At 44.3% G+C, this 23,766-nt stretch overlaps 1 long non-coding RNA gene across 1 annotated transcript; it reads right to left on the bottom strand.

Annotated features, from left to right (window-relative positions):
• Nucleotides 1-10,264: 10,264 nt before the first annotated feature.
• Nucleotides 10,265-15,026, bottom strand: LOC310839834. The gene is made up of 3 exons (XR_014561680.1): nucleotides 14,349-15,026; nucleotides 12,841-12,876; nucleotides 10,265-10,348 (listed from the first exon to the last, which is right to left on the bottom strand). It is a non-coding gene; the product is annotated as an uncharacterized lncRNA (long non-coding RNA).
• Nucleotides 15,027-23,766: the final 8,740 nt, after the last annotated feature.

Here is a 23,766-nt window from a genome sequence, read left to right as displayed (position 1 = left end):
CCCTAGATGCCTTTAGGTAAAGTTAAAGGTACCCCTGCCCGTACGGGCCAGTCGTGTCCGACTCTGGGGTTGCGCGCCCATCTCGCTTAAGAGGCCAGCACTGTCCGAAGACACTTCCGGGTCACGTGGCCAGCGTGACAAAGCTGCTCTGGTGAGCCAGCACCAGCGCAGCACACGGAAACGCCGTTTACCTTCCCGCTAGTAAGCGGTCCCTATTTATCTACTTGCACCCGGGGGTGCTTTCGAATTGCTAGGTTGGCAGGCGCTGGGACCGAGCAACGGGAGCGCACCCCACCGCGGGGATTCGAACTGCCGACCTGACGATCGGCAAGTCCTAGGCGCTGAGGTTTTACCCACAGCGCCACCCATGTCCCTAGATGCCTTTAGGTTTTGTTTTTTTAAAATGAAACTAATAAGGCCAGGGAGAAGTGGTGGTAGATGGGGGAAGCTAAAACTCTCCTCCTTTCCCCACCCTGAAGCTGGGGGAGGGGGTCAGTATGGGGCTTCTATGGACCCTCTTTTCATAATTTAGCTTGCTGTTCTGCACCTTAGAGAAGCATTGGATCAGCTGCCGGAATGCATTCCTGTGCAGTGGTTGCACAGCACTTGTAACATTTTTCTCTCCAGTCCCAAACACGGACACAGAGCAACACATTCAAGTGCTGGACTTCAGTTTATTTGACCTCATGGAAACCAGTACAAACCCAGAGACATCAGGGCACATTCCAGGGGATGTCCCATGTGGGCTATTGTGTTTGACGGATTCATTTTTCCTAGGGACTCCCTGCAGTCTTTTGATGTCCATTACACAACAAGCGAGTATCAATCACCACAGAGGGCTTGCTGTCAGCTATAAAAAAAGCAGAGCAAAAGCAAGAGCCAGGGCTTGGTGAGACTCTGGGAAGCAGTAAATATGCTGGAGAGGGGAGGGTGAGCTCCACCCTACTCTACCTCCTTGGATAAGCCAGCTCTCTGCTGGATGAGAGAAGGGTGCAGTCATGGGGCTCACAAGAGAATTAATCTTGAATAGTTGGCCTCATGTTCCTGCAGTTCTTTATAGAAATAACTTCATTTCCATTGGAATGTTCCTTCCTTGCACTGAAGCTATGGGCCACATTTCAAATGTTCTCCAGCAAACCACCAGCCGCAAGGAACTGCTATGAGCCAATTCACCCATTAGATGATGGTTGTTGAGTATAGCTGTATCCGAAAGCGTTATTATTATTATTACTACAGCTGATTTATTAATTGCCTTCTAAACCACCACCTCCAGTCAATTTACAGATATCGTAACCTATTTTTTCATAGTTGCACATTTAATTCTTTGGTATTCCCTTATCACATCTTCGGTGTATACCTAACATGTAAAATACAATGGAACAGAGATTTGGATATGAGACGAGGTAGCGCACATCAGCTCCAGGTTTTGTGGGAATTTGGGACAAATGCCTTGAGCATTCACCTCCTTGCCACTGTCACCAACGCCCATTTGCTTGCAGCAATGCCAAAGAAAGAAAAGCAGGGTCAGCGATTTCTGGAAGTCAGTCCTGGAGGCCCCATGGGTTTTTTGTTGCTGGCAAGTGTCTCGTGATGTTGACCCCAAAACAGACCCCAAGCAGCAAGCAAAGAACATGGCTGGTTTGGAGAGAAACAAGCCATGAACCTGGGGTGGGGAGGGCAGACAACACAAACCAAACTCTGGCTTATGTCACCCATGGTACAGTGGCGGCGGCAGCACCTTTGAAACTTTAAAGCAGCATTTGCCAGCCCGTTAAACCATAGGGTTTAATCCTCCCCAGTGGCCCAGGTTATCAGCTAACCTTCTGTTAAACAGAAGGTTGGTGGTTCATTGCAGAGGGTTGAACAAGATGGCCCTTGGGGTTCCTTCCAACACTATAATTCTATGTGACATGCGAACTGAGCCAGGATGTTGCCATATTCTGAAGAGAGCAAACTTCTTCTTTTTTACTGTTTCAAAAGAAGATTTTATTACATGGGTTACTGGAAGACAACAATGTTCATTTATTCTTTATAGAGAAAAATATTTGCATACCACTATTCATAAAAAAGGAAAATTAAACTGTTTGGAAAAACCATGCATGTAACAGAGGGGTATATCAGTCCGGCTCTAATAGAATGGTACTCAATACAGAAGCCAGTCTAGAGAAAAAGAGCTCCTAACACAGCAGCTTTGTAGACAAAGTTGTAGGTACAGTTTTCCCGACTGTTGATCCAAAGGCTTTCTTCATGCCTTCATACATTTTGTGAGTGTTGCAGGTGTCAACAGTGAGCTGAATGTTCTGACACAGCTTTCGTTAGTAGTCATTGGCCATCTGCTGAAGATCGCTCCTTGCCTTTCTCAGTGTAGCAAGAGTCTTTTTGTAAGGCGCATGCTTGTAGTTCGCAAGAGCATTGTGCTTTGCAGCAATAAAAGGCTCTATGTCCTTTGTGCCAGTCTCAAACCAGACAGGGATCTGTTACTCTCTTTTGCCAAAGGAGGACATAGCTGTGTTGCAGGTTGCCTCTTTGATGTAGTTTCCTGCTTGCTTTCTTGCTATCCCTGTGGCAGTTCAGTTGAGATTGTTTGACAGTGTTCAGACTCTGCCTGTCTTGGAACAGCTGGATGTCCCTCCCTCTCTTGACGAGCTGGTGAACATCCACTCTCAGGCATGTGGTAAAGCCCCAGGACAGGACAGAATCCCTCACGACACAACTCTACGGCCTTCTCTTGCAGTGTTGGGAACAAGGGTCTGTGCCACAAGACATGCATTGCAACCCTCTACAAGAACAAAGGTGACTGCAATGACTGTAAGAATTTCCATGCAATCTCCCTACTGAATACTGTGGGGCAAGCCTTTGTAATCAACAGATTACAGTGACTCGCTGACAGGGTCTATCCTGCGTAACGGCGCAGCTTTAGAACTCAGAGGTCAACAGTTGACATGATTTTTCACATTGCCTCAGCTGCAGGGGAAACGCTGAGCGCAGAGATGCTGTATTGCCTTCATAGACCAGATGAAGGCCTTTTTGCTTGTCAAGTGAAAAGGCCTCTTTACCCTGCTCAGCTAGATAGGATGCCCACCTAAGTTTCCCAAGATGATTATGTCCTTCCAAGAGAACATGCACAGCACCTCCCATAAAGAGTGCCCATAAAGAGTGGTGCAAAACAGTGCTGTGCTCTTGCCCCAACTCTCCTAGGTACATTCTTCTTCCTGGTTCTCTCATATGCCTTCAGCTTGACTGAAGACAATGTGTACTGTACTTTCATTCAAGGAGCAACAGGGGTCTGTTCAACCTAGCACACCTCCATGCCAAGGCAGAAGCGTGTTGTTTGCAGAAGATGCAGCCTTAACAAAGCACACCAAGGAAGCTCTGCAGAGATAAATGCGATGCCAACAACCGATACCAAGATGAAGGTCTGCCAGGCTTGCGTGATGAGCATGCTGTTTTGTGGTAGTGAGACGTGTGCAGCTTGCACCCACAAGGAGCGATGCCTCCATGCCTTCCACATGTGCTGCGTGAAGATTGGGGGTGTCACATTGCAGGACAGAGTCTCACGCAAAAGTTGTGCTGCCCCAAGCCCCAAGCTTGGTCATTTCCACTGAATGGAAGATGGCAGGATCCCCAAGGATGTGCTCTAAGGGGAGCTGACTTCAGGCATCAGGCCTGTTGGCAGACTAACTCTTTGTTACAAAGATGCCTGCAAATGAGACTTGAAGGCTGGCAGCATCAACCCCGCTGTGTGGGAATCCCTTGCAAATGACCACAGTGCCTGGAGGCAGACAGTTAGGTCATGTATCCACAGCAATGACCAGAGGAGGAATGGCCACTGGGAGGAACGCAGAGAGAAGAAATGGCATGGTGAATCTGCAGCAGCGCAACCGACGCCTTTATCTGTCCCAGCTGCAACAAAACATGTCTCTCCCATATCAGTCTCTACAGCCACAGCAGGTGCTGTAACTCTCAAATGATTTGACTCCACCCCCAAAGGTGCACTCTTTCATTGTCTCCCAACAACAGCACAGAATTATTTGTTTTCTTGTTTAGTGCTAGACAGAAGTTACAAGCAAATTAGGAGTTACTTATCATGTATGCTATGTTTTGTTGTACTTTGCTCTATGTAAGTAAGAAAAGCTTTGAATTTTCACTTTTGAGTCTGTGTTCTTAAATCATGAGGAATTTTTATCCTCAGGCTGGTAAGAGAGCCGTAGAGTGGCTGGAGGAAAAAGCATCCTTGGGCAAGTTTCACTCACAATGTGTGAGACAGACAGCTAACTTAGGAAGAGTAACAGCTTCTCTCTCACACACAAGGGCTCTATTCTCATCCCTGTACTAAGCCCTCTCTGACTATAGTTCTAGGTCTTCCTTAGCACCAAACCTGCCCATGTGACCTCAGTGACTCTGAGCTGTATCATGTGACTGAGGTCAGCTCAGAGAATCCGTACCTTCCCTCCTCGCCATAGCAACATTCAGGGGAGCATCAGCCCCACTACCTCTGTGGTGCCAAAACTCCTCCTAAGGAGGTAGAAGGGCTTATTAATGCGGGTGCCTAATTAATGGCACATGCTGTCTCTGAACTAATTAAAACCTACATGTGCTAATTGGGAGAGAGAAAGATAAATGCAAATTGGTCGGAGAGAGTGCTGGATCTGGGATGCGCCCATCTGGCTTAGCCAGATCCTCTCATGCAAGAGCTGAAGGATTTGCTGGCATTTCACACAAGCGCATCAGGCTCAATTTTTTAAAAGGGAGGGGGGCAGGGAAAAGAGATTTTGGGTCTGCACAAAAAACTTACCTATGCTGTGTTTCCACAAGCCTGGCTTCATATTTAACCCAGGCCCTCAGTCAGTTTGTTTATGTTAGCAAGTCCGCAGGGTGCCCACTACTGCCACAGATTTCTGGCACGCAAGAATGGTATATGCAGGTGAGGCAGTCTCGTTAAATGTGACACTGGGAGCATGGAACGCCATATGGGCATAGTATTTTTTCACATTCAGCTTCATGTTTGTTTTTATTTTTAAGCGTTTATAGAAGTTAATCTCATCAAGACAGGGAAACACACAACTATAAATGACAGAATATGAGCTGAAGAGTACTTTACAATTCACTTATTGTCTGTCTAACTTATTGCAACAAAAGAAATGTGTGGCTGCTGTTTTAGAGCCCTACTTGTTCTGTTGCCATTAAGCAATTAAATTATTCCAGTTTTGAGCAAAGTAATTCCTGAGCTGCATCCCTTCCTTCACCCAAATATAATTTGTACATTTTGACGTGAGGGCATTATCAGTGTAACTCATTTTTCTAATTGTACCAGAGAGGTCAGATTCTCCAGTGCTTTGCATTGCATATCCTACCTGCAACTTACTTTATAGTATAAAAATATGTTTACAGAAATGAACGGGTTTCTCTGGTAAAAATTGGTGATCTGATGGTAGCCTTATGTCTTTATTTGTCTAATTCAAAAATTTCCTAGCCACCAAACATGTCCACCATTAATGGAAACAGTTTTCCTCTTTCTTTTTTAGATTTTCAACAAATTAATGCCTATTATCATATAGAGGGTTGTGGGGTTGTTGTTTAGATAATATATTGTATGTTGTGCCAGATTTAAAACCACCTCCTCTCATGTTGGCACATAACAAGAAGTTATTTCCATATTTACAAATATAATCCCATATACCAATCTGTATAGACTTTCCAAAACCCTGTCCCTAATTGCTTATATACGGTAGTTTACCCACTTCGCAGCAGTAGTCTAAATGGACTTCTTACGTTTGGGAAATACAGTTCTTTTTATCATTATCTTCAGATGCTGCAGCACTTTCAAATGTAGTTAGATGTCTTACATGTTAGCCTCCTCATTTAATTTCTTAATACATTCCCTATGTTGTAAATATTGAAACCATGGAAGTGATTGATTATTTATGTGATGCTTGATATCATCCTATCTCTGTAACTGAATTTGGCTGAATGAATTATATTTCCTCTGCAGATTAAAAGAGTCCCAAATTTCCATTTCTGATAAAATAAATATAGTATGGTAGGCTGTATGTGAGATCCTTCTAACCCTTGGATCCAGCAAGTGTCAAAACATAAGCCGAGATAGCTTCCTGTGCTGAGGTGATTGCCTGGGTGATGGGCCATTAAGGGAAACAAAGGAAAGGGGCTCTGTGTGAGATGGCAAATGGGTGCCCCCCCCATGCTTGTTGTTAGAAGGATGACGTCAGAGTTTAGACCTGAGTTGCAGTGATGTGAGCTAGAGAGTAAAGCAGCAAGCTGGGGGAAGACAGAGAGACAGAGCAAAGTTGGATGTTTGTTGGACTCCAAGGCTGTGGCTCCGGGAGAAACAAGACCCTTGTTTCTCCTGTAGCCACAGGGGTATTAATGCTGTGAACCCCCACTTTGTAGGCTCAGGTTGTAAATAAACTGTATAGCATAAAGATACCACAGTTTCCACTGTGCCTCATTCCCCAAAGGAAACATGAACCCTGGGTAAGTGCCTGGAACCCCTGGAATCTCGCAGCTCTCGGAGATCGGGGTGGCATGCAACATTATAGAATGGTGACTACGGGAAGCCTAGCTGAACTAATTATCTAATTGAATATGTCCTAGTTTCTTAACAAATTAGGAATTGTATGAGTCTGTTAACAGCATTTTATCATTATCTATTATTAGTCTGTTACACAACTTGCAAATTGACAGAGCAATGTGTTTGCTCCACTCTGCCTTCAGCTTTCCGTGGTTCATACAATCTTTCTGAATATCACGGTAAACCATGTGCATGATGGTGTAATTCAGGTCCACGTACCCCCAAGCTTCCCTTTCCTTTTATCAACCTTTTATTTTATTTTAGCAAAATGCAATCTCTCTTTTTTTGTTCATAGAAAATATTATAGTAACTGCTGTGAAGCTCTTAAATTGACTTTTCTAACCTAATTTGTTAAACATTTGCAGCAGGAGGTTTAGGGTGCAAACCTAAAATCACCCAAAGGGTGGCTGAGGCATGTGTACCAGTCCGCCAGGATGGAGGGAAGCCTGCTTGGTTTAGGCAGCACTTAGGATGCTGGAAGTCCCTTAGAACACCCATGGAAAACCTTCTGGGTGTGAATGTCCCACCAACAGTGTTCCACCAGAGGTGAGGAGGGAAACAGGATGATGATGATGATAAAAAATTTATACCCCGCCAATCTGGCTAGGTTTCCCCAGTCACTGTGAGCGGCTCCCAACAGAATATTAAAAACATGGTAAAACTTCAAACATTAAAAACTTCCCTAAACAGGGTTCCCTTCAGATGTCTTCTAAAAGTCAGATAGTTGACATCTGATGGGAGGGTGTTCCACAGGGTGGGCGCCACTACAGAGAAGGCTTCTTCCTGATTCACATCTTGCAGGGAGGGAACTGCCAGAATGCCCTAGGAGCTGGACTTCAGTGTCCAGGCTGAACAATGGGGATGGAGACGCTCCTTCAGGTATACTGGGCCGAGGCCATTTAGGGTTTTAAAGGTCAGCACCAACACTTGGAATTGTGCGTGGAAATGTACTGGGAGCCAATATTGTGTGGCAGGGTGTGGGGGTTGAGGATTCACAGGATCCTGGAGTGCCTGGAGGCGGTTGGAGGATGGATGGCAGCTAATGGATTGAAGTTGAATCCTGACAAGACAGGTACTGTTTTTGGGGGACAGGGGGCGGGCTGCTGTGGAGGGCTCCCTGGTCCTGAATAGGGTAACTGTGCCCCTGAAGGACCAGGTGCGCAGCCTGGGAGTCATTTTGGACTCACAGCTGTCCATGGAGGCGCAGGTCAATTCTGTATCCAGGGCAGCTGTCTACCAACTCTACCTGGTACGCAGGCTGAGACCCTACCTGCCCACGGACTGTCTTGCCAGAGTGGTGCATGCTCTAGTTATCTCTCACTTGGACTACTGCAACGTGCTCCATGTGGGGCTACCTTTGAAGGTGACTCGGAAACTACAACTAATCCAGAATGCGGCAGCTAGACTGGTGACTGGGGGCGGCTGCCAAGACCACATAACACCGGTCTTGAAAAATTTACATTGGCTCCCAGTACGTTTCCGAGCACAATTCAAAGTGCTGGTATTGACCTTTAAAGCCTTAAACGGCCTCGGCCCAGTATACCTGAAGGAGCGGCTCCACCCCCATCTTTCTGCCCGGACGCTGAGGGCCTTCTGGTGGTTCCCTCATTGCGAGAAGCAAAGCTACAGGGAACCAGGCAGAGGGCCTTCTCGGTAGTGGCGCCCGCCCTGTGCAATGCCCTCCCATCAGATGTCAAAGCGATAAACAACTACCTGACATTCAGAAGACATCTTAAGGCAGCCCTGTTCAGGGAAGTATTTAATGTGTGATATTTTAGTGTATTTTTGGTTTCTATGGAAGCCGCACAGAGTGGGCGGGGTACAAATAATAAATTGTTGTTGTTGTTGTTGTTGTTGTTGTTACTATACTCCTTTGTCCTCACCTCCCAACACTAAAGAAGCCTTCGACTGTGACAGCCCTGGAGAAGGGGTCAAAAATGTTCAAAGAAGTTAGGAAACAACTTCCCCCTTACCTTACCCTGGAAGGGCTTAGGAAATGAGTTTCGCTGTCCCTCAGTAGGATTATTCTGCTTGTGGTGGCAGCAGCAGAATTCTAACCATCAAAGCCATATATTAAAAGCTATATTTTCTTATTAATATTTTAATATTATTTTATATAAACTGCTTACAGATTTGTTTTAAAGCGGTCTATACATCTAGCCAAATAAATACTAGTTGAAAATTAAAACCTTCGGCCAAAATCAAAAGCTACTGAAAGTCTCAAAAGAAGCCATCGAGACATTCTCAAAGGTCTTTTTTCAATACCTAAAGGCATTACTAATGAAACTGGATTGCATTCTTTTGCAAAATTAATGATAGAATCCTTCTTTAATTTTTCTTTTACTATTTTTTTCAGGTAGTCCTCTGAAAATCAGATTCAGATAATGTTGTCCATTCTTTCATATTGATCACAATCTCTGTTTATTCCTGCACACAAGTTGTGAACGTCAACATGTTTGATTAACAGTTTAATTAAATCTAAATCATGTTCGCATTGTATAATCTTCTGTAATTTTCTTCCCCCTCCCCCCATCCTTGCCTAAATGCATGGACATTTCATTCTTGAAAATCACTTACTGTTTTTACAAATAGATTTATTCAGGAGTACCGGTAATCTTTTTGCTATGTTTTCGTTGCTTTGTTTCCTGGAAGTTCTTGCTTTCATTCTAAAACACCAGACCTTCTTGCTCGCTACTCATTGTGTGCAATTTATTAGGTTAGCCCCAAATAACTAGACTTTCTCATCAAACACGTGCCTAAATCCAATCATACAGTCATTCCAGTTGATACAAAAAGTATTAATTAGTATACTTGTTGTGCTCCTAAATTCACTGAAATTATCTATTATATAAATTATAACTTGAACTGCGTATGAAGTGCAATTTTTAGAAATTCTACCACAGATCATATGCTGAATTTCATTCAGGAAGTCATCTAAAATTGCTGATTACTCAATGATCATTTTTTTCATAAAGTGAAGTCTGTGCACATAAATTAATTCAAATTGACTTGAATAATAAATCCCATGAAACTCAACACTCAAGTTAATTTCAGTAGTTCCATAAATTGTGAATGACTTAAAAGGCTTTGCAAATTATGCTACTGTATATAGTTAATAATAGTGTATAATTATATAACTAATATAGTTAATAATTAATTTGAAATCTACCATAAGCCATGTACTTATCCTCACAGTTCATAAACATAGATGTGTTTTACAAGTCATAGGATTATATCCAACTAAGTTAAATTCTGAGCATGACTAACTGGATATCGCCCACAAGAACTATTTTATTCACTCTGGGTTGTATCCAGAGTAGCACCAACACCGTTTTTCTGACACAGCAGCACTTCTGTTTTCTCTCCTCTTTGTGCACATGACCAATAATCTTCTCCAGAGGCTCCCCCAACCCTCCAGGATTTGATTTTGAGGGGGCACAGGGGGCTGCAGAGGAGACAAGGGGAAAGCTCCATTCTGATAGTGCCACATCCTAGTTGGATGGGCATGTTGTGTACCGCACACTATGTACCGTAATTGTTCCTTTTCTGAACCAACCACCTTACTCATGTCACTGACTGCCTCAGAAATACGAAGAAAAGGTCTTACTTCTAATGTTGCATTCAACTGATAGTTGACTGGCATTCTGTGGCCTTACCTCTGTTCTCTTCAAAGATACTCACCAAATAGTTGTGTTGATCTAGCAAAGTGGCATTTGTGATGTACTTGCCCAGTGCAGCTGAGCCATTTTTCAAAAATACCTGTGTGGATATTGTCGTTGCAGTTTAGTCATTAGGCGGGACTGGACTTAATTGTTTTTTAAAATGTTTTTATTAAAGATTTTCTTGGGTTGCAAAAGTACATACAGCGTCTCTACTTTCCGTTCATAGAGTCCTTTCTACGGATCAGTTATATTTGATGTGAGACACTAATGTTATAGGCAGTATAAGGTTGGGGAAGAAGAGAGGGGAGAGGAAGCAGGGGGAGAGTACTATACTTTCATCCCTTTACATATTTCAAGAAATATTTCAAGAAATAGACTTGAAAGAGAAGTTGCTGAATTACAACTTATTACTAAACTGAAAAATATGGAGATATCTAGTCTGAATAGAGATATTGGATTCTTATCTCATTACACATGCTAAAGCTATTTTTGGTCATCTGCATACCATCCCTTGCTTTTTCCTGTAGGACTAATTGCAGTCGTTAACAGTCGTCAACAGGTTTACCATACCCATTGAGTCAATCACCCATCTACTAATACCCTTCTGAGAAATACCCCACCCCACCCTCCCACTGGTGACTAAGGGTCTGGTGACTTCTGTTTCAGTGTATCTGAAGAAGTGTGCATGCACACGAAAGCTTATACTCAGAACAAACTTAGTTGGTCTCTAAGGTGCTACTGGACAGTTTTACATTATTTTACATAGTGTATGTGTGGGGTTTTCATGTCAGCATCACGTGGGTAGATTTCCCCCCCCATTCATTTATTAGTTTTCATTGGGCATTGGACTTAATTGTACCTGGGTGGAACCAGGAACTCTCCATTGCTATTCTGTACTTTTAAAAGAGAGACAATAAAGTCCTTGTCCAGCTTTCTGACCAGCTTTACTCCACTAAGGAGTAAAGAATCTGTGGGCCTTCGCATGTGGTTGGTCTCTATAACCAAGGTCAGGAATAATAGGGGGTCAGGAGCAACTGGTGCAGTGGGTTGGCAGCATGGACTGGGCCACCCAGTTGTGGCATTGCTTCCGGGATGGGGGGGGGGCAGAGCAGGATGGTGGAGTCAATCTGGTGATCCTGGTAGTGTCCCTATGCGCTGCCAGGAGGCTGGTTCTCTGGTGGTGCCGCTCCACGTAGTTCACTCTTGATAGGAGTTGGAAGCCAATAACTTCTGGAGGGCTACAGGGTCCCTATCCCGGAACTTCCATCAAAATGCCAGTGGTCCTCACCTGAACTTGACTAGAGGGGAAATACGTTTGCAAGGCTCCCTGTTTCCCAAGGCCAGGCTATGCCACATTACTGCATGGGAAGGGGGGAAATAGGACAGCCACAGAAGGGTCTGCAAAGGTATTAGTAAGCAGAAACAGCATGACATTTCAATCTCTTGGGAAGGCAAGAAAAGAGGAAATCCACTAAACTTGAATTACATTTACCGGTAATTGGCATGATAAGTATATAGCTCTTGCTAAAGAATACAGGTAGCTTTGAAGCTACCAAGATGAGTTTGATCAAACTGCAGGAGGCAGTGGAAGACAGAGTGCCTGGTGAGCTCTGGTCCATGGGGTCACGAAGAGTCGGACACGACTAAACGACTAAACAACAACAAGAACCAAGAATACAGGAAGGATGGGTAATTAAAGTATCTGTGAGGCCATGGAAACTCAGGGAGCAGGGAGTGGCAGTCCTGAGTGGCTTGGATCACATGTTTGGGATGAGACTTTTCTTTACATGATTCATCACGGTTCATTTATAACCCAGGGGCAGGTGGTGGCTCTGTAGGAGAATGACTCTTGCTGTGTTCTTTTTCAGCATCACTGATGGGGAATCACGTGTGGTCACAAATACGTTGCACTCCTTGATATTGGGAACACTGGAACAGACGATGCTTTTTAAACTCAACATGTAGCTTATCTTCTGATACACCTTTGAGCTTGGGGCATTCCACTTTCAGCACCAAGAATGTCATGACGGAGTCCGTTTGAATTTTGCACATTTCATTCTTTTCAGGTGATCAGCTTGCTATAGTAGAATTGCCTGTAGCAATTCTTCTTGCTTTTGACTTTGATCTTCCTGTCCAGGGTATTCTGAGCTGGGTGAACTTTCTTTGGCTTTCTTCACTGTTGGTCATGGGGGAATTTAGCCCGCCACAACCTTGCCAACTTTGACTGGTCTACCTTGGTTTTTCCTGCACAGGCTCTGCTTGCTTAGGTATTTTAGAGGATCATACTGGCAAGGCTTCTTGCAGCTTTGGTACTCCAGTGGCAAGGACTGGACATCAAAGTAGGCAGGTAGGTTCAGTAGCCCCTAGAAAACGACTTTGTTCTGAGTATGTGGGGTCTCAGATGAGCTGTTCCAATTTAAAGTTAAAAGAGGGTACTAGAGTATATTTGCAGATGTGGAGAAAAGGTTGTTTACATCTGCAGTCCTTGAATGTTGACTTTGATCTCAGGTTCAAATCCCAGCCCAGCCTTGAACTCACTGTTGTCTCAATCTCTTGTCAGTATAGTAGAACAGCGCTGTCTTGGCCTACCTTGCAGGATGGTTGTGGGGGCAAACAAGATGAAAGCTGTAAAGAAAATAAAAGCATGTTTGAAACACACGTATGCTTTTGTTTCTGAAGAACTTTAATTAAAAAGAAGGATGCTATGACATTTCTGTTATAATTTCTGTTGTAATGAAAGGGATGTGTAGGCAGGGCCTATGCCCACCTTCTTTGTGTCTGTATAAATGCTAGTTGTGTGTGTGTGTGTGAATGTTTAATTGTATAGTACCCCTGCTAGGAGCTTCCCCTCTTTGAGAGAGATGCTCTGTGCAGTCGCTTCCAAGAGCTGTTGCTTAGTTATTTTTAGGCACAGAATGAACTCTAATGGGAGAAATTATTTGGATTTCACACACACTCGCACATACACCCTAATAAATTTCTCTCTTTTTGAACAAATGATTTCAGCTAAAAAGGAGCTTAATAACACAGCAGAAGCCTACATTTCAGCTTCGGCTTGGCCAGGCCACAAAACATGAAAACTAACTATGTGGTCATCAAGACTGGTTAGGAGTACAGGTCCCACCTACTAGCTAGAGCAGGGCTGAAAGCAGTCTTCTGCCTGGGAAGTTGTGCCAAGAGAGGGGGAAATTGAATTTGGGCAGTCCAGTCTGGACCAGATCCAGAGAAGATCCATCAGAAGTCTGGTCATGCAATGGGGGATTTTCTGGCTCCTGCTTCCCTTGCCCCAACTTCAGCCCTCTGTGCATTCCCCAGCTGCTCCTCAGGGTTGGCGACCCACCAGGCCTCCGCATTTTGCCCACAAAGTGGATTTGGCCAAGCCACGCCCACCTGCTCTTGCCTGACATCAGGTGAGGGGGAGGTGAAGGCAGAGCTTGAGCGAAAAGAGCTTTTGCAGGCACCACTGATCAGCAATTGCCAAGCTCCCTGCACAATGCTTCTCAAGTGCCCTGCCATTGGTGGACTCTAACCCCTTAAAAAGCACCATATCTCATTGGAGTGGGCTGAATAAGTTAGTGTGGAACACTCCTTTCTTGACAGCTGATTTCAAAGGTTTGGATCCGGCAGAGCAGCCCTACCAGCTTCCTTTGGTTTCCCTATATTGCTGCCACCATCTTGATTCAAAACAGCGCATGGAATCCCAATGTGTATGAAGACCACTATCCCTGCCTTGGGAAGCCTTGTGCCATTTGGTGGCGATATAGAGAATGAATGGACAAAGCACTTTCCTAAATACAGAGCAGATTCACTATGCCATTATGATTAATGTATATATTATGAAAACTGATCCTGGAAAATCCTTTGAAAAGCTGTTTGTAATCAAACAGACTTTGTTTTATTTGCTGATGATAATAGCAAATGGCTCAGAGATTTCTTTGAAATACGGAGAAGTACGGTATATAAATAATGCGAACCAACTAACTAGCTAACTAGCTAACTAGCTAACTAACTAACTAACTAACTAACTAACACAATGTCCCCTTAAAGACACAATCACACACTTAACTAAATCCAATTCTTGTAATGTAGCTTATCACCTTCTTCCATTTCCAGCACTCAAATCCAATCTTGACATAACTGAGGGACATGCAGAATATTTCCTTATTTTCCAGCAGCCTGTTGAATATAAGAAACCCGAGTCAAGAAGCTGCGGCAACTGAGCATCAGCTACAGAAACAACACTGCTTGGCTACAAAGGAAGTGGAAACCATTTCTGAAAGCTTCACTGCAACCATTTTTATCTGGCTCTGTCCCATACCCAGGAAAATTTTCTTCTGAGAGCCAGGTGAAAATCTAAAGCCTCATGATGAGTCGAGGATGCCCAAGTTGTTTCCCAAATCTCTTTGCCTGTTTGAAAAGACCCCACAGAAAGGATGGGAAGCGAGTGGGATGGGTGGGTGGAGGAGGTAGTCCTAAGGCATAGGTCATTAATTAGTGGTTCATTCAGCAATGATGCCCAGGACAAACAGTGGGGAAGAGCCATTGCCTTCATGTCCTTCTGAGCTTCCTGGAGGTATGTGGCTGGTCACAGCTGGAAACTGGTTTATGGGCTATGTAGCTGGACTACAACTCCCATCATCCCTGACCTGCTGGCTAGATAAGAATTGTAGTCCAAGAAGATCCAGGGGGCATCAAGCTCCTATCTTTCCTGAGGTAGGAAAGTATATGCAGAAGTGTCTTGCTGTTTGAGGGTTAATCTTATAGGAGAGCCACCTGCTGCCTAGTGATGTCTGCGAAATAGAATCAGCTACAGCCCTTCTAAAATGGCTGCCTATGGTCTGGGCCCTCTGTATTTAAATGTCCACAATAACAGCAATTCCAGTTCTACATGCCTGGCTAATATAATTATGTTTCCAACTTCTCAGTATACTATAGCCAGGCATGAAGAACTGGAATTGCTGTTGTTGTGGATTTGATGATGATGATGATGATGATGGGAACATCCCTAAAAGGATAATATAGCACTTGCGTTCTTAATGGACCAACAATGATATCATATTGTGCCTGGTGATTTTTAGCAGAGTGCACATTGTGATTGTCAGATGAATCCTTCATATAAGGAGATATTTTCTTGGCAAACACTCACTTGATGAGAAGTGTTGAAGTGGATTGTGAAGGACAATCATGATGAATCTGATGTAGTAGGCCCTTACCTATGAAAGCTCGCACAGCAATGGTTAGAATAATTTATGTACAATAAAAGAAAGCGGTTTACTAAGGCCTGCCTCTTTGGAAGTGAAAGAAAAGTCTTCCGCAGAGGCACTGAAATCAGTGCTATTTTTCTAGAAAAAGAGGTGCCAGAACTGACCAGGAACTTCTCCCTTGTTCTCTTAGAATGGCAATGGCGCCCACCCAAGAGGTGCTGGAACTGACCTCTGGCTAATAAATAAAATAAAATAAATAAACCTGGAACTTCCTCCCCCTGGAGGCAGTGATGGTCACCGTCTTGGATGGCTTTAAAAGAGGATTGGACAAATTCATGGAGGAGAAGGCTATTGATGGCTATGTTCTACCTCCACAGTTGGAGGCAGCAATGCTTTCGAATGCCAGTTGCTGGAAGCCACAGGAGGGAAAAGTGCTGTTGCACTCAACTCCTCCAGGATGCCGTACTAGATGGGCCATTGGCCTGATCCAGCAGGCTTTTCTTATGTTCTTAGGCATGCATAGGCTTGCATAGTAAGTGCTCAAGTGAGAGGTACAAGGGTTCTCAAATGCACTCTTCCACTGAAGAGATGTTAAGGGTTTCTAGGCTGATTTTGCCAATGGGAAAGGCATGTTTATGACTTCCGATATCTATGTGAGGAAAAGAAGAATTGGCTCTGAGATGAAGCTAATTAAGATAAGAGTCTAAATCAAATTATGGTAGCATATGATTGCTGTAGGAAGATATCAAAAGTCTAAGGAAGAAACATGTAAGATGTTTTTCTGTGTTTAACATCTTCATTTTCTGTAACATCAAGTCAGTAGGTTGTGCTGTCCATCTCTGCAAACTGGACTTTATGAAGTGGAGTCATAATTTGTTTCCACAACCTATGCAACTGTAGGGCCAGCCCTAAATTTTAGACTCTGCTTTGAATTTTACACACTGGATTTACTGGGTGGGGTGGGGCTTTAAAGATGGAAATGTGTATTAGTCTTATGGGTTATCCTCTCTTTCATTTTATAGGGGATTCCCTTTTGATGGTAATGTGCATCACTTACTCATCTTGGAGGCTGTATACACACCATATATTTCAAGCACACTTAAAGCACGTAATGTAGAATCATAGAATTGTACTGTTGGAAGGGACCCTGAGGTTCATCTAGTCCAACCCCCTGCAATGCAGAAATGTGCAGCTGCCCAATATGGGGATTGATCAGCACCATACTCTAACCAACTGAGCCAAAGAATCCTGGGAACTATAACTTACCACTCACAGAGTTACGATTTCCAGCATAATTAACAAGTATGCTGTTTTTTGGAGACACTCGTGTGCTTTAAATGTATAATATGTGCACAGCTAAAATGTGACAAGCCAGCTCTTCTGTGTTTGGGAGCCCTGTGGCTCATTCTGTGGAGTGATGCTTTGGACCTCTACCCCAACATCCTGCCCTCATGACACCAAGGTATTATGGCATTGTCTCCTTTTACGGAGGAAGGGGGACTGTTGCTTCACCTGTGCTTCTGACTAGTGATATCTGGAACAACTATATCAGTAGTTATTATGAGATATAAAAAGTAGCCAAACAAATGTTCTCTAAATACATTGCTTTTCTTGCACTTTAATCTTAAAGGTAAAGGTAAAGGGACCCCTGACTATTAGGTGCAGTCGCGGACGACTCTGGGGTTGCGGTGCTCATCTCACTCTATAGGCCGAGGGAGCCAGTGTTTGTCCGCAGACAGCTTCTGGGTCACGTGGCCAGCATGACTAAGCCGCTTCTGGCAAAACCAGAGCAGTGCACGGAAATGCCGTTTGCCTTCCCGCTGGAGCGGTACCTATTTATCTACTTGCACTTTGACATGCTTATGAACTGCTAGGTTGGCAGGAGCAGGGACTGAGCAACAGGAGTTCACCCCATTGTGGGGATTCAAACCGCCGACCTTCTGATCAGCAAGCCCTAGGCTCTGTGGTTTAACCCACAGCGGCACCCGCGTCTTTAATCTTACATCTATTCAAAAGCAGGCATGACACCTACATCATAATTCTTTCTTATAACTGGGAACTGGATCACTTCTCAGCCTTTCGGCTAAGAACATGTGCTGTTGTTGTCGTTTAGTGGTGTCCGACTCTTCGTGACCCCATGGACCAGAGCACATCAGGCACTCCTGTCTTCCACTGCCTCCCGCAGTTTGGTCAAAAAGAACGTGTGTAGTATCTTATAAATGGGATCTGGCCCTAAATTCTCATGGTTCCCACACTCTGGGTAGTAACAGGGAGGTTTTTTGTATTCTGCCCTCCAGAGCCAAATGTATGCAAATGGAGATGCAGCAGCTGTCTCCCACCTTGCCTTGTGTGTGTCAGAAAGGAAATTGGGTTGTCTAGAATGCAAAGTTCTTCCTGAAAGAACCTGCGCTATCTGCAATCTCCAACGGTGTGAAGCAGCATGAGAGGTAACTTAGCTGACCCCAGAAGTACTGTGACATTTTCTCATCCCTCCGTATTACCAGTGGGTTGCTGGTAAGTTAGCCTAGTGCACTGTGGGTGCTAAGCAAATTGTTAAAAACCGCAGTGTGTAGCAGAGACTAGGAAAGTCATGTACGTGTTCAGAGGCAGGTGTGCCAACAGCAAGAGGCAGCAAGGACAGAGCTGGCCCATTCCAGTTAACTGCTGTTCTGAGTTTTGCATGAGGTTGGATTAAGTGCCTGTGACATGAGGAATAGCGGCATTAAGAAGCAGTTTGGTCTCCTGAAGCAGAAAGGCCAAATAAACAAGAGAAGGCTCCTGTGTTCCTAAAGTCTGGATCACGTTTCCTAGAAAGTTAAACAGCCTACCATAAGTCAACTGGGCAGGCGATGCTGAAGGTGGAAGTCAGAAGCAGCGTCTCAGTTTGCAACTTCTTTGAAAAGAACAGGAGACTGTCTGTGGTTGGGCTCCCACAATTGTTTTTAAGAGAGCTGGAAACAGTACAACAGAACCAGCGGTGGCTGGTGACCCTACGCGGTGGGTAGGGTGGAAGGCAGGAGGCCAACAGTAGGTGGAGCCAGAGTAAGTGAAAGCCAACTAATTATAGTTTTGTCTCCCTCCTCCTCCCTGCTGAGTTCTAGAAGTGCAGCACTGAGGCTAAGAGAAGGGAAATGACAGGCTGTGCCGCCACCCAGACTGTTTGTAAGTAAGGAGGCAAGCAAGTGGGGGCTGGCTGAGAGCAGACTGAGGTCAGTGGGGCAGTGCTTCATTCACCCTAATAGACCACTTTCCACTGGATTGAGGTGGATATCATTGTGCGCGCTAAAAACAGGAGAGTGTTTGAGGATGAATGTGTACAGGTAGGGGTGTGTGTGTGTTTAAAAGACAGCTGAAAAATAGTATTATAGAGAGGCACATTTTTCTCCTACATGCTTTTGTCTTGTGTGGGGTGTGTGGCTGAAACCTAAACCAGTTCCCACAAGCTTCAAGGAACAGTTGGGGTTTTTTTAGCAACCTCTCATATGAAGTCTTTAGCAACGGTGCAGCAAAGAGCCATGCCTGACCTGCTTATGTGCCATATAAATCAGTGGACCTTAAGTCCACATAACTCTGCACCAATCTGAGGTCTTTGCCTTTCTACAATTGTCCTGTTCCAGATAAACCAAGAATTGCTGGTTTACCACCCGTGATCTGTCTCGGGAGGGACAAACCATGAGCCTGGGTTTGGCCGTAATGCTAAGCCAACCTATTATTGCCTTAATCTAAGTAGCATGGCAAAGGCAGGACCATTCTCACAGTGTTATGAAATCTCCAATTTTGATTTGGGATTGTGGCATCATATGCGCCTACCTATTTTACCACATCTTCACTCCCTTTGCCAGGTCAGGAATGAATATGTTGGAAGGAGTAGAGCCCAATACAGATGACTAGAACACCCAGCTGTTTACCTGTCTCCCCAGAGAGAAATCATCAACACCTTATTTCAGCCATACACCTTAATCCCTTTTGATTTGGCACATTTATTCATATTTATATTGGTGCCTCTGATCCAGTGTTTTTAAATAGCACCAGAGCGTTCTTTGCGTTATTAAAGGCTTTAATTCCTGCTTAGTTCCCCGTTCTTTCATTTTGCAGAGGCATTTCTCCTCCCCCCCACCAAGTTGTTGAATTTGACAATGTTATGATTGCTGTTTCCTAGCAGCTCAGCTATATTTATTTATTGATCCAATCTCTGTGCTTCACATAAGACTAAATCAAGAACTAATGTTCCTTGCATGTGTCCCAGAACTAGGACTTCTGGGAATCTTTTTTTTCCGTGAGTTCGAGAAGTTTCCTCTCTCTAGCATCACCTGCCTAATCCATACGAGGACAATTGAACTCATCATTATGGTTGTGTTGGGGGGGGGGGGAATTGTGTTTTAGCTTTTACTATCTTGGGACTTAAGGGACGCGGGTGGCGCTGTGGGTTAAACCACAGAGCCTAGGACTTGCCGATCAGAAGGTCGGCGGTTCGAATCCCCGCGACGGGGTGAGCTCCCGTTGCTCGGTCCCTGCTCCTGCCAACCTAGCAGTTCGAAAGCACATCAAAGTGCAAGTAGATAAATAGGTAAATGGTGTTTCTGTGCACTGCTCTGGTTCGCCAGAAGCAGCTTAATCATGCTGGCCACATGACCCGGAAGCTGTACGCCGGCTCCCTCGGCCAATAAAGCGAGATGAGCACCGCAACCCTAGAGTCGGTCACGACTGGACCTAATGGTCAGGGATCCCTTTACCTTACCTTGGGACATTTGCAATATGATTACAACCCTACTGTGGATCTTTGCTGATTTAAAGTCACTCTGAAGCCACCTTATAAAGTGATTCAGACCATTGGTCCACTGAGCCTCTCAAGTTCTGGAGCATGGGTTTTGTGATTTAAGCAGGACCTTAGCATAGTACAAACTTTTAACATGCACCCCTTCCTACACTACACGCATGTGATGATACCATAAATATAGTCTCATAAATAATGAAAGAAAAAATTCTATTTTAATTCTGAAATTACTTTCTTTACATTTCTGAAATGACATCCAAGCCAATACTGGGTCTTGTCTACCAAGCCTCTACCCACTTTGGGTGAGACTATTTTTGTTTAACATTTTGATTGTTCCTAAGATATATATCCCATCAATATTTTTATTTTATAGACCAATATGGCTGCAAACATTTTATAAACAGATTAATTCTCTTTAAAACAATATGTTTTTTTCTGGCCTTTTCCATTGCACAAGCAGCAATTATCTCCCCAAAGTCCATTTCTCTTGCAAGCTCATCATTTGATAAGATACCTAGCAGCTTAAGCGTCCTTGCCCCCACCACCTGCAGCTTTTTATGAGCCTTAATGCAGCTTTTAATCCCGCCCACAGCAATGGCTCCCTCTGTCGCTGCAGTCATGGTGTGCGAAGTAGAGTGCCATCATTGCCCTGCCCTCCTGGGCACAGCTACTTCTTTGGACCAGGATGGTTGGCTGCTGTGGCAGCAAGCTGCACAAGTCCTGGGTGAGCAGCAGCAGTGGGCAGTACTTTTCTGCTGTCGCCACCACATCCCATTCCTAGTCAGCATCAGTACTGCTGCCACTGGGACAGTGGTCCAGCAGCAGCACACTCCCTCATGCACCACTACTGGTCGCTCTCTCCCACCAGATGTCCCTTGTTCCTGCCAATGCACAAAGAATTCTATCACTTGCAGCTCTTTTTTTCTATTTAATCCCCCTCCCCAATCTTATTTCAGAAAACAAGTACCTTTCAAGGCAAAACACACTTCATTCCTGAGAGTGTGTGTCACTCAGGGAACATTCTGTTACAGAGAGGGACCTGCGCCATCAAGTCATTATGAAGAACGTTGCTTCTTCTGTTCCAGCCCTGCTTCAGCTTGGCTCCAGCAAATCTCATAAGATATGGACGATAGGTACACAGGAAAATAAAGTTTCCATAAATATCCTCAAGTATGAGCTTAGGCTTGTAGTTTAGCCTCAGTTGTTTTGCTCCTGGTAATAGGGTTGTAGCCTGGGCTGGGATCCCTTAGATCATCAGGCTTTGGTGAAGTTTACCCTTAAGAACATAAGAAAAGTCCTGCTGTATCTGTCCGAAGGTCCATCTAGTGCAGCATCCTCTTCTCACAGTGGCCAACCAGATGCCTAAGGAAAACCTTCAAGCAGGACCCAAACTATGCAGCACCTCCCCGACTTGGGATTCTCAGCAACTGGCATACAGAGGCTTATTTCCTCTGACAGTTGAGGTAGAACATTGTGACTATCAATAGCCTTATTAGAATCTAATAGAGGTCAGACAAGCTTCTTTGTAAGACAATGGCTTCAGCTGGCTGCTTAAGTGCCCTCATCAACATCTCAAAAGATTTGAGTTAGGTTGCAAGAGCTACAACTAAGTGATTGTGCCCTGCAGGCTGCTGGGTGGGCCTTTCCTCCATCCCCTTCAGCTAGTTGCTAGGTAGGACAACAATAGTCAGTGTGAGAGCTAAGCTGGAAGCAGGCTGGAAGCTGGAGGCACAGAGACATGTTTGCTCTGTGCTGGATTCAAAGCTGTGACTAATGGAGAAACAATATCTGTTGGGGTATTAATGATGTGACCCCCTCCGCCTTATGCTCAGGTTGTAAATATGGGTAAATAAAAACATATATCCTAAAGCATGGGAAGGCAAACTAAGGTCCGTGGGCCAGATGTAGCCCAATCGCCTTCTAAATCTGGCCCGCAGATGGTCCAGGAATTAGCGTGTTTTTACATGAGTAGAATGTGTTATTTAAAATGCATCTCTGGATTATTTGTGGGGCATATGAATTTGTTCATTTTCCCCTTCAAAATATAGTCTGGCCCCCCACAACGTCTGAGGGACAGTGGACCGGCCCCCTGCTGAAAAAGTTTGCTGACTCCTGTCCTAAAGACACCATAGTTTCTCCATCATTCCAAGGAAACAGACCCCTGGGAAAGTGCCTGGAACTCCTGGATTTTCTCACCACTCAGAGATTGGGGTGGCATGTAACAGTTCAAACTACACTTTGGCAAAAGGGCAAATGTCTTGTTAAAAGTTATTGTTCTTTCCAAGGTACAAAAGTGTGTGGAAGTGGACTCCATGGTACTTGACCATCAATCAAGCTTTTCATGTGTTGTCAGTCTTCCCTTCTTTTTCTCTTCTGCTGTCTTTGTTTATTCCACCAAGCATTCCAGACAAGACTTGTTTCCATCTGGTGGGTGTTTTGTTGTTTGCTTGGGTTTTTCAGCAGAAGGTGATTTCTGCAATTGCATGTCAGATTTATCCATGTTTTTATTTTGTTTTGGTTTTTTGTAAGTGCGCGCTTCTCCATTAGATTATTTTTTTAAAAAAAGTGAAAGTGATGCTCTACAGAGGTGACAACAAGTCAAACCATTGCCGACTGGATGAAGGAAGAAAATTACCCTGCCAAAGCTGGGAACAGCTCTCTTGACGCAGGATAGTCTAATGCTGTCTAAACAGGGTTCAGTTGTAATCCAGAAGCAGTTAAAAGAATAGTCAGATATAAAGGTAGCATTCATAAAGTCCTCATCTAATTGTTACGTTGCTTGCTATTTTCTGGTCAAGCACTTTCAATGACCTGACAATAGACTACAACAGGAGGCCTCACTGTGGCAAACATGGGCACCACCCTTTCCTCAAATACCACCTTGGCACCCATCAGGACCCTCTGCTCCTGATTGAATCATAGGAGGGGAAGGGACCCCTCTGGAGTCTCTTCCAGGAATTGAACCTGGAAGAGGGCAAAGCATAGGCTCTGTTACTGAGGTGCAGCCCCTCCTCTGATCTTCACTATGTCCTTTACTGCAAAGATATAATTTCAGTTGTAAACTAAGATTTCTGAACCTTGCAATCAGAGCTTTTTTGTGATAGTACTCACTGGTGCAGAGTGCTGTCACCTCTCTTTTTGCTTCCCATGGCAACTATTTTGTGCTGGCTCCCACTGCACTTTTATCAAGATTTGAGTACTGACACTTCTTTTAAAAAACCACACAAAATAGCACTGGTTCCAGTACTTTGGAGCATATAGAACAAATGCTTAATGATGCCAATACCCAGCTTAAAAAACACGACTAAATCAAATATCGTTCATTATAGCCTATTCTCAGTTTTTGGAAAAACAAAAAGCTGCACAATTTGTTTACCAGAGGCAAAGATAGGATGAGTATACACAATCTCTCTTATAAATTACCTCCCATCCTCTGGAAAAAGTATCCTATCTCCAGCTGGAGGTGCCCACCCTGTATCTTGTCCCCGTCTCAGTCTCACATTTCCTCCATCTGGATGCCTTTTGCTAATGTCTCTC

This window comes from Podarcis gaigeae, assembly GCF_964106915.1.
Source record: "Podarcis gaigeae genome assembly, chromosome: 2".
Classification (NCBI taxonomy): Eukaryota; Metazoa; Chordata; class Lepidosauria; order Squamata; family Lacertidae; genus Podarcis; species Podarcis gaigeae.
This window is presented reverse-complemented; position numbering and strand designations above follow the sequence as displayed.